This window comes from Marmota monax, unplaced genomic scaffold (assembly GCF_021218885.2).
Source record: "Marmota monax isolate L192 unplaced genomic scaffold, Marmota_monax_Labrador192_F-V1.1 WCK01_AAM20220418_F8-fsc00052, whole genome shotgun sequence".
Lineage (NCBI taxonomy): Eukaryota > Metazoa > Chordata > Mammalia > Rodentia > Sciuridae > Marmota > Marmota monax.
Genome location: NW_026693473.1, coordinates 2821432 through 2834845, shown reverse-complemented (window position 1 = coordinate 2834845; position 13414 = coordinate 2821432). Strand labels below are relative to the sequence as shown.

Genomic DNA, 13414 nt, shown 5'->3' with positions numbered 1-13414 from the left:
TTATTAAGACAGTCAACTGTATTACCAGTTGAAGAGAATATTCATGGTCATATAAAAATGACAGAATAGTTAGAAATTCAATACTCATTTCTAATGCAAATTTGAGCAAGGTATGATAGAATGTATTTCCTTAGCAACAACAACAACAAATTCTACATCAAAATAATACTTATACATGATACTTAATTAAAAAAAACATTAAAAGCATTTACCACACCTGTAATCTCAGACACTGGGGAGGCTGAGGCAGGAGGAACACAAGTTCAAGATCAGCTTCAGCAATTTAGAGAGACCCTTAGCAACTCAATGAGACTGTTTCAAAATAAAAAATAAAAAAAGGACAGGGACAAAGCTCAGTAGTTAAACATCAATGGGTTCAATTCCTAGTACAAACACAAAACCCTCCAAAAACCAAAATAACAACAACAAAAGAATTACCATCAAAGTAAACAAATGACAAAAATATCCTGTATCCTAGGTATAGCAAATGCAACAATATATGAGTGAGAAACAAGTCATATAAAAAAGTGTTATTATGTGAACAGAAAAAGGGTGTATTAAGGTCTCTAGAGGAACAGAATCAATAGGAAGTATAAGGGGATTTATCAGGTTGGCTTATGCAATTAAAAGCTAGATAGTCCACAATGGCCATCTACAGGTTGAGAGCTGGAAGAATCAGTTACTTCACAGTCCAAGAGACTGAAGCCCCAGAACAAGAGGGATCTACAGTGCTATTCTAGTCCGAGACCCAAGGCTTCTGGAGAATCACTGACAGAGTCTGCTTTGGAAGAGTGAGAAGCCAGAGTCCGAAATCCTCAGACAATCACAGCAGCAATCAAGAACCCACCCGTCCAGAAGAATCAAGCTTGCATCTGCTGCTGCTTCCTTGTTCTCCCAACTTTTTTTTCCATCCAAGCCATCATCTTATTGGAGGGTGCTGCCCACACTTAGGGAGGGTCTCCATTTCACTTGGCTATCCCACATGCCAATCATTCTTAGACACGTCCTCATGGACACACATAAACTTCTTAATCGTAGACATCTCTTAATCCAATCAAGTTGACAATTCAAATTAACTGTCACAAAGAGTTTCATCTCTGAAAAATACACTGAAAAAATGTTGTATAAAGCAGTTCAAAACATTAAAAGAATAAGATGCAACCATTAATAGCTGATTTAAAACAAATAAAAATGTAATGTCAACATTACATTCCAAAGGATCCAATGCACAATATATAGAATAAGAACACATCTAAATGAAATGTGCAAAACTATATAAAATAAACATAAAACTGCTAAAAGGCATTAATGACTTTTAGCATAAATAGAAAAGCATGTTATGTTCTTGAAACAAATGGCTAAATATTGGAAAAATGTCAGTCCCCCACCACCATTAGAATTCAACTTAATCCGAATTAACATCTCAACAGAAATGTTTATGAAATTTATCAAGCTGATTCCCATAATTAAGAAATTATTTAAGAATATTTGAGTATTTTTTCTCTCCTTAAATTTAAAAATTATTTTAAAAGATTATTTTATTTGGGGAGAATTTCAAAGAGCTTTATTATCCAATTAAACCTCACATGGCATGCTGCAATATCAATACATAAAGTGAGATACAGTAGAGTGTGACTTCACTGTATAAAATGAGTAAAGGGGTGAGAATATAAATTTGAGTTTAGAAATAGAAAATACTTCAACTACTGGACGATCCAGAATGCTCTGATTTCAGAAAACACTATTTCTACTTATTAGAAAACTTGACAAAATGTAAACATGTGTTCACATAGACAGACTCAGTTTTTACACTTACGAGACCTTATTTTTCCCTATTTTTTTTCATTCTCTGTGTTCTACTTTTATTTCCAATCACACCTTCTTGAGCAGAGAAAGTGATAATCTCAAGTGGTGTGTGTACATTCTTCTGCTCTCTCTCAACAAGCTTGGATTAGTCCATTAGACTGAGAGAGAGCATATAGAGAAGTGCTCACATTCCAAACCCTGAGTTATTTTTAAAAAGTTTACAGCTAGCCAACCCTCAAACATGCAAGAGTCCAGCCAAGACAAGAGCTGTCTGTCTGGCTTATAAATTCACGAACGATAACAACTGCTTATAATTTTTAAGCACTGAGGTTGTATTAAACAGCAGTGGCTGACTGATACATACTCAGTCTTCATCATATGTACAATTTTTCTGGATTGGTTCTGCTTATTCAGTTCTTACCATGTTCCTGCAGCCTGTATTTCCATATTACCATTCTGCAAAATTTTTTGCCATGTACAATGTGAGGCATAGTGAGTAACAGTCATCTTTTTGGTATGTCACATATCTTTCGACAGCCCCTAAATGTTTCTGGAAAGGGGTTTTCATTTCTTTTAGTAAATATCAGTTTAACACCACTATATACTAAATTGTACAGCATGATGGGCTGGGGATGTGGCTCAGCAGTAGAGTGCTTGCCTAGCAAGCACGAGGTCCCAGCACTACAAAAAGGAAAGAAAAAAAAAAAGGCATGAAGCAGCATGACTGGTTAGCATCAGGCATCACAGTGCTTTAGATACTGATAACCTTGTGATAAAGAAAACAAAAATAATTTATCTGTCCTCCTAGAGCAAAGCCCAGAAATATATATTCACTTTACAAAGTGAATAAATATATTCACTTTACAAAGTGAAGCTGAATGGGCCAGAATGCCATCTAACAAAACATCCTAAATAGGTAAATAAGTAATATATGGAATACTGCTATATTGGTGCCAAAAAGGCCAATTTAGCATTAGAATAGAGTAGAGAATAGAAAATAAACAAACAGGAATAGAAAAATATAAATAGATGTTTCCAATAAATAGGAACAGAACAAGTCATTTATGTACAAGAAATTAAATTACACTCTAACAACATGCAAAAGCAATTACAGATGGATTCAATAGCTAATTTTTAAAGTTTATATTGAAATAATGAAAGAAAAAAACCCTTAGATAAATAAGCTGCATCAGAGTAGAGAAACTACTGCAAAAGTACTTTCTTATGTTTTAAGGAATTTGTACAGAAAAAAATATGGAAAAAAAAAAGAATTCCAACATAAAATGTCATTAAGGATATGAAAAAGTAATGTCTAGAAGAAGGAAAAAATAATTTTCAAAATACCAAAACATACTCAACTTTACTAGTAATTCTTAATATGTAAATTAATTTTAAAATGAGTTATTTTTTTCTCCCAAAGGAGTGGCCAAAGCTTTTAGTTACATATCAACATTTATTGAATGTTGGGGAGAGAAAACCAGCATTTACTATTACCAGGGATGTAAAGTAGTTCAAGATTTGAGAGACACTTAATATCTTTTGTTTTAATATACTTTCTACCATTTTACCCAGAATGTTTACTTCTAGGAATTTTAAATGTTCTCCAACAGAAGACTGTGAAATAATCTTTCCCTCATCCACAGCTTGGAATAGTATATAATCTTATGTATTTATAGTCTTTAAATGCTATAAAATATACATAAACTGGCCAGCTTACCCAATTGTTAGCTTATTGTTCATTGGGGTTAACTACCTTCCCATTGATTATGCAAACAATTTTCAGAATTCTTCATCTTATAAAACTGAAACTCTTTACCCATTAAACAACAACTCTGCACTCCCATCTCCTCAAAGCCCTTGGCAAACAATGCTTGTCCTTTTTGTGAATGGCTTATTTCACTTAGTATGTTCTCATAGTTCCTCTACATTGTGCCAAAATTTCTGTCCTAAGAGTGAATAATATCACCTTATATGTATATATCTTATTTGTTCATCCATTCATCTGTCAATGGACCCTTATGTACTATGAACTATAGGATCTACAAATAACTCTTTGAGACCCTGACTGTATTTCTTTTGGGTACAAGCTTAGAAGTGGAATGGCAGGATCATGTGGTAATTTTATATATATATATATATATATATATATATATATATATATATATATATATATATATATATATTTAGTTATCAATATACCTTTATTTTATTTATATGTGGTGTTGAGAATCGAACCCAGTGCCTCACATATGCTAAACAAGTGCTCTACCACTGAGCTACAACCCCAGCCCTGTAATTTTATTTTTAATTTGTAGGGTACCATCATATTGTTGTCTAAAGCAGCTGCACCATTTAACATTCCCACAGGTGGGCTGGGATTGTGGCGCAGTGGTAGAGTGCTCACCTAGCACATGTGAGGTTTGATCCTCAGCACCACATTAAAATAAATGGTTTTTTTTTTTAAATTCTAATTTCTTCACATCTTCCCCCAACACTTGTTATTTTCTGTTTCTTTGGTAGCTGCCAACTTAATGGGCATGAAGTAGTATCTCATCATATCAGACCTTGGGTAGCAGCCCTCGGCCACCACCAGTGCCTGGGCCTGAGGCTGAGTCTTTGGCCTCTGGAGTCTGATTGGGATTGGAGCCCATCTGCCTAGGGATAGTCTGGCTAGCAGGTGGTCACATTAAACTAGCTAATGGGTCTCAAGTAAAGACTTTGGACACAAGCTCTAGGCAGGGGCACTGCCTGACTCGCTGGGATTTTAGAACTCTGTTCTTGCTAGTGGAGTGGACCACAAGATAGCCATTCTTTCCAAATTACCAGTGGCTGGGAGGGCCCCAGGCCTCACCTGCTCTGTTGTGCGGACTGGCTGCTTTTCCTCAGAGTTTTGGGGAAATCCAGAGATGGGTTAAGGGCTGCTACAGATCTGGGCTGCTCACCTAGCTCTCAGGAGAGCCAGCTCCCACTGCACCAGCAGCCCCACTCCTGCCACCAGCCTGTTCGGCAGCTTTCTAACATGCACCAGCCCATCCCTTAGATGAAATCTTCTTGTTGCCCTCAAGTGATGGGCTGAAGGAAGGACTCTGAGATATCTTGCCCTATCAGTGGCTTCTAGCAGCCCTTCTGACTGGCTCTGCCTGTGCCTGCACCCCCTTGAGCTGCAGGGGCCACCACCCACTCTTCCCTGCCAGGACAGGTCCCCACCCCAGCTGTCTGCAGGCTGCTGAGAGGGTCATGTGCAATAAGAACTTCCAACCATGAGAACTTTGATGTCTGGGTCTGGGGATCTGCTCAGGTGAACAACCCAGCTCTGAAATTCGTCACCCTCTTGTTCCGGGTCCAAGCCTGGGACAGAGCTTGATGACAGCAGCTGCAGGTTGTCCAGGACCCCAACCTCATACTGGGCCAGCTTCTGAGCCATTTCTGTCAGGCTGGGTTGATGATGATCTGCAGTGGCTGGGTTGATGATGATCTGCAGTGGCTCCGATGATGATGATGGAGCAGAGTTGGATTGCCCAGGGGCAATCCTTCCATGGATGTGGGCCAAAGGCCCGGGCTATTCCCCCAGCTTCACTCTCCAGCACTGCCCCCTGAGTCCAGCCAGCCTCTTTGAGGGGTGCCGGACCTGGGGGGCAGCTTGGGGTTAAGTGCCAGGAGTGCAAGGCAGCAGAGAAGTCAGATACACTCTTATCAGGCTGACTGGGGCTTTTCAGGAGCTCTGGGCAGCCTGGGCTGGGGCTTATGGCAGCATTGCCAGGGGTTGCCATGAGACACCTCCACTCTGGGCACTGCCATGGTAGACACATAGGAGTTCTCCTGTGCGCAAGGAGGGCTAGGGTTGGCAGCTTCTGTCTCCCAAGGAGGCAATGCAACTGCTGCCAGCTGCTTTTCCAGCCTCTTGTACGCCCTCTGGCCATGGGTTGGAGGGACTCCTCTTGGCTGGGAGGTGCATCCACAGCAAACCAGCTGACCCAGGGCCAGGACCAGCTGGGACAGGCATGACCCAGGCTTGGGGTCCAGGTGCTTCTTATAAATCTGGGCAGTGATATGAGTAAGCTATGCATCTGTGGCTACACCTCCTTTGAGGGTGGTCTGGGTGCTTTTAGGGCCACTCCAGCCTCCTCGGCCTTGTCTTCAACCAAGTCTTTCAGATACTTGTTCCTTGCTCCATGTGTCCTCACAGAGCTCCACGTGTCCTTACAGCCAGCCCTCTGGCCAGCCAGGGTCTACAGCACTACCACTCCACAGCTGAAGGTGTCAGTGTCCACAACCAGCTGGCTGTCTTGATGTACTAGTAGGGCAGGTAAGTCAGGGTGCCTCAAACAGTGTGTGTCCGGGCCAGGCACTGCCCTGGCCAGGGCTGGCCACTGCAAAGTGACTGAAAGGGGCCAGGCCAAAGTCTCCCAGCTTAGGCATCAGTCTCTCATCCAGAAGGACATTAGAACTCTTGATGTCTCTGTGGATGAAGCTGTGGCTATCCTAATGTAAAAACTGAATGGCCCTGGGTCGTGCCCAGTAGGATGTCTAGTTGCTGAGGCCAGGAGAGAGGAGGGAAGGTGTCAGTTTGGAAGTGGAAACGGTCTTCTAGGGAGCCATTGGGCAGGAACTCATAGACAAGGCCTTAGAAGCTGCTCTCAGCACAGAAGCCAGCGAAGTCCACACACTATTTGGGTGATCAAAGCTCCACAGCTGCTTCATCTCAGTAAGTTCTGCTTTCCCACAGTCCACTCTAGGTCAGACTCCTTCAGCCTCTTCATGGCATACATGGTATTCCTTAGCACGGCCTGGTACACACACCCAAAGTGCCTTCCCCCATCCTGAGCTCCTGGAAGAAGTTGCAGGTGTCCTGGGAAATCTCACACAGGGGCCAGCAGAATGGGGAGGGTGGACCCCCTGCAGTAGGGACACTGGGCTCTTTGGGCTTGGCTTGGTAGAGGAAGGGGTTGGAGACGGCAGTGGTGGCTGGACAGTAGCAGGGCTTGGAATAGGGCAGAACTCAGGACCTGAATGAATCCGGGAGCCTGGAAAAGCTGGGGGTGGGGGCGGGGAATGTGGAAGCTGAGGACTGCAACCTCGGGGACTCCAGGCCCTGGTCTTACAGGGTTCAGAGTTGTTGCTGGACATTGGGGTAGTGGCGCTGGTGGGAGAATGGGAGGTGGAAGGTCGGGGGATGGAAGGTGGAAGGTGCAGGGGTGGGAGGTGGTAGGTAGTTGGGTGGGGAGGGTGCCAAAACGTGATGATGTCCCCCTCACGCGCAGCAATTACAGGTGCATGAGAATGTGCGCAAGGTTGGCCACACGCACCTTGTGGTTGATCCAGGGCCGCAGGACGTTGGCTGTGAACTGTCAGAGCCCTCGCCCTGCCACAGCTTCATCTGGTAGCCTACGATTAGTGCCACAAACTGGCACCAGTCAGTGGGTTCCAGGGCGTCCATCACTTTGTAGAAGCAGCACATGACCCAGGGCGGCAACTCATACAAGAAATGCTGGGCCCTGAGAACCGCAGCCCTGCCCCACCCCTGACCCCTCAAAGGTCCCTGTGTGGGCACTGTTGCCACCGACCCTGGGCCTGCGGGACTCACTGTAGTTTTAATCTGCATTTTCCTAATGATTAATGATGCTGAGCATCTTCTCATGTATTTGTTGTCCATTTGTATATCTTTTTTGGTAAAGTACCTATTCAAGTCCTTTGTCCATTTTTTAAATTGGATTTTTATTGTTAAGTTTGCAGGAAGTGAACAAATACTTCTCAGAAGAGGATATACAATCAATCAACAAATATATGAAAAAATGCTCATCATCTCTAGCAATCAGAGAAATGCAAATCAAAACTACTCTAAGATTTCATCTTACTCATGTCAGAATGGCAGCTATTGTGCATATAAACAACAATAAGTGTTGGAGAGGATGTGGGGAAAAAGGTACACTCGTACACTGCTGGTGGGACTGCAAATTGGTACAGCCAATATGGAAAGCAGTATGGAGATTCCTTGGAAATCTGGGAATGGAACTACCATTTGACCCAACTATCCCTCTCCTTGGACTATACCCAAAGGACTTAAAAACAGCATACTATAGGGATACAGCCACATCAATGTTTATGGCAGCACAATTCACAATAGCTAAACTGTGAAGCACACCTCGATGTCCTTCAGTGGATGAATGGATTAAAAAAAAAATGCGGCATATATACACAATGGAATTTTACTCACATTAAAAGAATAAAATCATGGCATTCATAGGTAAATGGGTGGTGTTGGAGAAGATAATGCTAAGTGAAGTTAGCCAATCCCCCCAAAAACAAATGCAGAATGTTTTCTCTGATATAAGGAAGCTGACTCACAGAGGGGTAGGGAGGAGGAGCATGGGCGGATTAGATGAATTCTAGATAGGGAGGGATAGGGAGGGGGAAGGGGATTAGCAAGGATGGTGGAATGTAATGAACATCATTACCCAAAGTACATGTATGAAGATTCAAATTGAGTGTCAACATACTTTATATATAAACAGATATGAAAAATTGTGTATATATGTGTAATAAGAATTGTAATGCAAACAAAAGTGCATGTATAAAGGCATGAATTGATTGAACATACTCTATATGCAAAGATATGAAAAATTGTACTCTATATGTGTAATAAGAACTGTAATGTATTCCACTGTCACATATTTTAAAAAAAATAAAATCAATAAAACTAAAAAAAAAGTTTGCAGGAGTTCTTTACATATTGTGGATATTAACATCTTATCAGATATATTGCAAATATTTTTCTCATAACTCATAGGTTATCATTTCACTCTGCTGATTTTGTCGTTTGATGCACAGAAATTTTAAATTTTAACATAGTCCAACTTACCTGTTTTTACTTTGTTGCCTATGTTTTTGATGTCATATCTAAGAACTCATTGTCAAATCCAATTTCATAAACCTCTTCCCCTATGTTTTCGTCCAAGAGTTTTATAGCTTTAGCACTTATATTTAGGTATTTAACACATTGTTTTTATTTTCTTTTAAAAATTTTTCTTATTTTTTCTTTTTAGTTATACATGACAGTAGAATGTATTTTGACATATTATGAATACATGGAGTATAACTTCGCATTCTTGTAACTCTCATGATGTGGAGTTACACTAGTCACTGTAACATATCTTGAGCTAATTTTTATATATGGTAAAGGTAAAGATCCAACTTCATTGTTTTGCATGTGTGTTCTCAGTTTTCCCAGAACCTTTCCCATAAAATCATCCTGGCATCCTTGCATAAACTCATTTGGCCATATCTACATGCAAAAGAATGAAGTAGGATCTTTACCTTACCATCTATAAAATTCAACTCAAGATGTATTAAAGACCTAAATGTGTTAAAACTATAAAACTCTTAGAAGAAAACATGTACAAACATATCTGAATCTCTGGAGTTCATTATTTAATAATGAATACATATTTCAGAATAATTCAGCAGAATCTAACTTATATAAATAAATGTCTGTATATATGTAGACACCACTACTATACATAATGAGCTTCCTTTTTGCCATTTTTTCCACTATATTGCACTACAGTATTCTTACCTTGGAAAGGGAAGTATTTCTATTTCCGCCTCCCTATCCTTTGACCTTCTCACCCAGAAAAACATTCTCACTTGCTCTATATTTTGTGTTCTCAGCTTATTTAACAATTGAATCAATCATGGCCCAATATTGATTTGAAATTTACAATTTCCTCTTTTATGATGGGAAGATTTTGAATAGATTTCTGGAAATGAGACACAACAATCAGTAACTAAAGAAAAGGCCCCATGGGAAGGGGAAGGACGGGGGAAGGAGGTCAAAGGCCAGGTATACTCACTGACACTAGCTGGAGCCTGTGGTTCCAGTTGGAATCATTTATGTTGATAAACAGTTCTGGCCATCGGGGTCATTATGTCCAACAGGGTCATTCTGAACATCAGGCTTTCTGAAATCTGAGGCAAGCAGCCTAAATGAGAAAGGGGATACTAATGAGGTCATTCTGTCACTGGAAAGCAATGGTAAAGTACCTATTCAAGTCCTTTGTCCATGTTTTAATTGGTCTGTGTTTTCTCTATGACCTCAGGCAAGGGAGATCTCCATTGCTTCATATTTTATCATCAGAGAAATACTCCAGACGTATTTGTCCAAAATCATTACATATGATTATAATAATATATTATATATATATATATATATATATATATATATATATATATATATATATAATATAACCTAATAATGAAAAGAGGAAAAGTGAGATGAGAACCAGAGACCATGGATTTCTCATCAGAAACAAAGGTGGAACAGAATCTTTAAAGGACTGAAGAAAGAGAGCTGTCAACTCAGAATTTTGTATCCAGGGACAATATCATTCAAGAATGAAGGTAAAAACAGGTGTGTTACACACCTGTAATCTCAGCAACTTTGGAGGCTGGTGGCTCTTAAGTTCAAGGCCAGCCTCAGCAATTTAGCAAGACCCCGTGCCAAAATAAAAATGTGTTGGGGATGTAGCTCAGTAGTAAAAAAGGAAGAAGGTAAAATGAAGACATTCTCAGAACTGTAAGAATTCATGGTCAGTAGTTCTGTACTATAGAATGTTAAAGGAAGTTCTTCAGGCTAAACAATATTACATAAGAGAGACAATTAGACAATTAGAACTTCAAGAACTTCAGATATGGTAAATATCTGGTGAAATAAATTTGTTTTCTTAGTTTATTTGAAATGTCTATGAGTACTGAAAGCAAAAAATATCACATTATCTAGTGGTTTAGTTCACCTTTAATTTTGAAGTAGTTACAGATTCATGGAATCTGTAAAAAAAAAAAAAAAGCACAGGGAAGTCCTGTATCCTCTTCACCCAGCCTCTTCCAATGGTAACATTTGCATAACTGTGCACACTATCAAAACCAGGAAAATGAGGTTCACTGAGATCCTATCCATAAATCACAAAGTCTGATGCAATGTAATACTCAATGGATGGAATCTACTAATGCTTAGAAAAGTAATTCAAACTATGTAACCTTTCCATGACACTCAAAGGAAGTGGAATCTATTTCACAACCTCATTGATCCTGGCCTAGAGAGCCTTATAGGACCTGGCAGCCTTGTTCTCTGACCAGGACAAGATTAACCCCTGTCTTGAGTCTCTTCACTAAGTTCCATATCTGAAACTTTAATCAGTATATAAACAAGTTATAAATCTTGCTAAATTATAGATTCTGAGGGGGGGGGGGCTTGAGAGTCTGCATTCTTAACAAGTTCCCGGGGGATGCTGATATTACTGATTGGCAGATAAAGACTTAGAGTAGTGAGGCTTTAAAAGGATGCTCTCGGTATGCCCCTACCCACTGCACATTGAGTCTGTTGGATAAATGCGTTATGACCTAGAATACTTGCCACTTCTAAATTAGTTCTCATTCAGACAGGGGTGAGGGTGACCGAGCTAGCTCGCAATAAACACCTGTTTGCTGTTTACATCCATCTTGGTCTCTGGTGGTCTTTTGGGGGTCCTGAATTCGAGCATAACAGGCCTTGAACTTGCAATCTTCCTGTCATAGCCTCCAGAGTTGCTGGGATTACAGTCCTGTGCCACTACGCCCAGGGGAGACGTAAATTCTTAAAGTTTCCAACAGTGGAGGAGTGGAATAGGAAATGAATCAGGTCTTACTGCCTCCTGAAAACACAAGTAAATGCCTGCCACTTCCCAGGAAGAACTTTGAGAGTATGCAGCTAAAACTAGCACATGAAACAAAAGGCCCCAGCTCAAGCTGGACTTAAGCGTTTTCCCCATCAAGGTGCTGGGTGCAACCAGCCAGAAATGACAGCGGGAGGCCTCATTTACTCAAATGGTTACTGCCTGCCTCCCCCCACAAGTGGATGGTCCTCCAAGTCTGATAAATCTGCAAAGAACAAAACACACACTGACAGTTGCCACGATGGTGTAGGCCAGACTAGCACAGACTAGGAACTTTGGGGAGCCCTGTACAGTAGCTGGGGTAACAGTAGTCTCTCATTCTCCAATTTTCACCCCATGATCAGACCTGTGCTTCTTCTGTCCTCAGCCTACTACCCCACCCCATCTCTTTTAACTCCCTTCAAAGTGAGTGGAGGTGATTTGCATCCTTTAATTTGTTTCTTGGACTTTGGAATCCAGTTAGACCACTTAAGCCCCACCTTCTGGCTCCCTCCCCTCCTTCTACCATCCCCGCTTACTTAACACAATCCCCCTCCAGTACTCATTTGCAGACCTTCTAGGTGTGCCTCTCTCTGGAAATGCATGTTCTTTAGTGTGCCCTCATGGTGAGAGACCATTGAAATGTAATTTTTGACACACTCAGACTGCTCCAGCAACACCACTCAGACACACTTGATGTCCCTTCCTCTATCCATTTTGACCTACCTCCCTTTATTTATTCATTTAATAAAGTATGTTTAGAGTCTAGAGCAATTGTGGCTGGGAATAACAGTCAATATTCTTTTTGTATTTATGCTTCCTACCTTGGACCACTCTTCAATCTGGCTCCTGTGTTCTTTTTTTTTTTTATCATTTATTTATTTATTTGTTTGTTTACTATTGATTTTTAAAAAATGACAGCAGAAATGCATTGCAATTCTTATTACATATATATATATATATATATATATATATACCACAATTTTTTCATATCTCTGTATACAAAGGATGTTGACACCCAATTCGTGTCTTCATACATGTACTTTGGATAATGATGTCTATCACATTCCACCATCCTTGCTAATCCCCTGACCCCTCCCTACCTCTCCCTATCTAGAATTCATCTAATCCTTCCATGCTCCCCCTCCCTACCCACTATGAGTCAGCCTCCTTATATCAAAGAAAACATTCTGCATTTGTTCTTTGGGGATTGGCTAACTTCACTTAGCATTATCTTCTCCAGTGCCATCCATTTACCTGCAAATGCCATGATTTTATTCTCTTTTATTGCTGAGTAAAATTCCACTGTGTATATATGCCACATTTTTTTTTATTATTCATTCATCCACTGAAGGACATCTAGATTGGCTCCACAGTTTAGCTATTGTGAATCGTGCTGCTATAAACATTGATGTGGCTGTGTTCTTTCAATACAATCTCGTCTTCACTTTTACACCTGTGTTGTTTAAAGTCTTAGGTGTGTCTCTGGAAGACAGCAATCTAATCAGAAAATTTTAATATGGATTTAATCCATCAGTGTTTGATAGGATAATAGTGTTATATTTAGATTTATTTCTACCTCCTTAATTTGTACCATCTTTCTCTCTGTATGTGTTCATTTTAGCTTTTCCAGTCTTCTCTTGGAATGGTTGTACTTTATTTTCTCTCTCCTGCACAATAGTGTATACGTTATATGCAAGTGTTAAAAGTTACTTTTTTTTTAAGCATACATACTTGAGTTGGTCATTTGTTTGTTTCTTTATTTATTTATCATGGTACTGGGGGTTGAACCCAGGGGCATTTTATCACTGAGCTACATCTTCAGCCTTTTAACATTTTTTAATTTTTGTGACAGGGTCTTGTTAAATTGCCTAGGCTGGCCTCAAACTTGTAACCCTCTTGCTTCAGGCTCACAAGTCCCT

General features: G+C 40.3%; 1 pseudogene; it reads right to left on the bottom strand.

Moving 5' to 3' along the window:
- Window positions 1-5041: 5041 nt before the first annotated feature.
- LOC124101718 (interleukin-1 receptor-associated kinase 1-like) lies at window positions 5042-7408 on the bottom strand (annotated as a pseudogene).
- Between the last annotated feature and the right edge of the window lie 6006 nt (window positions 7409-13414).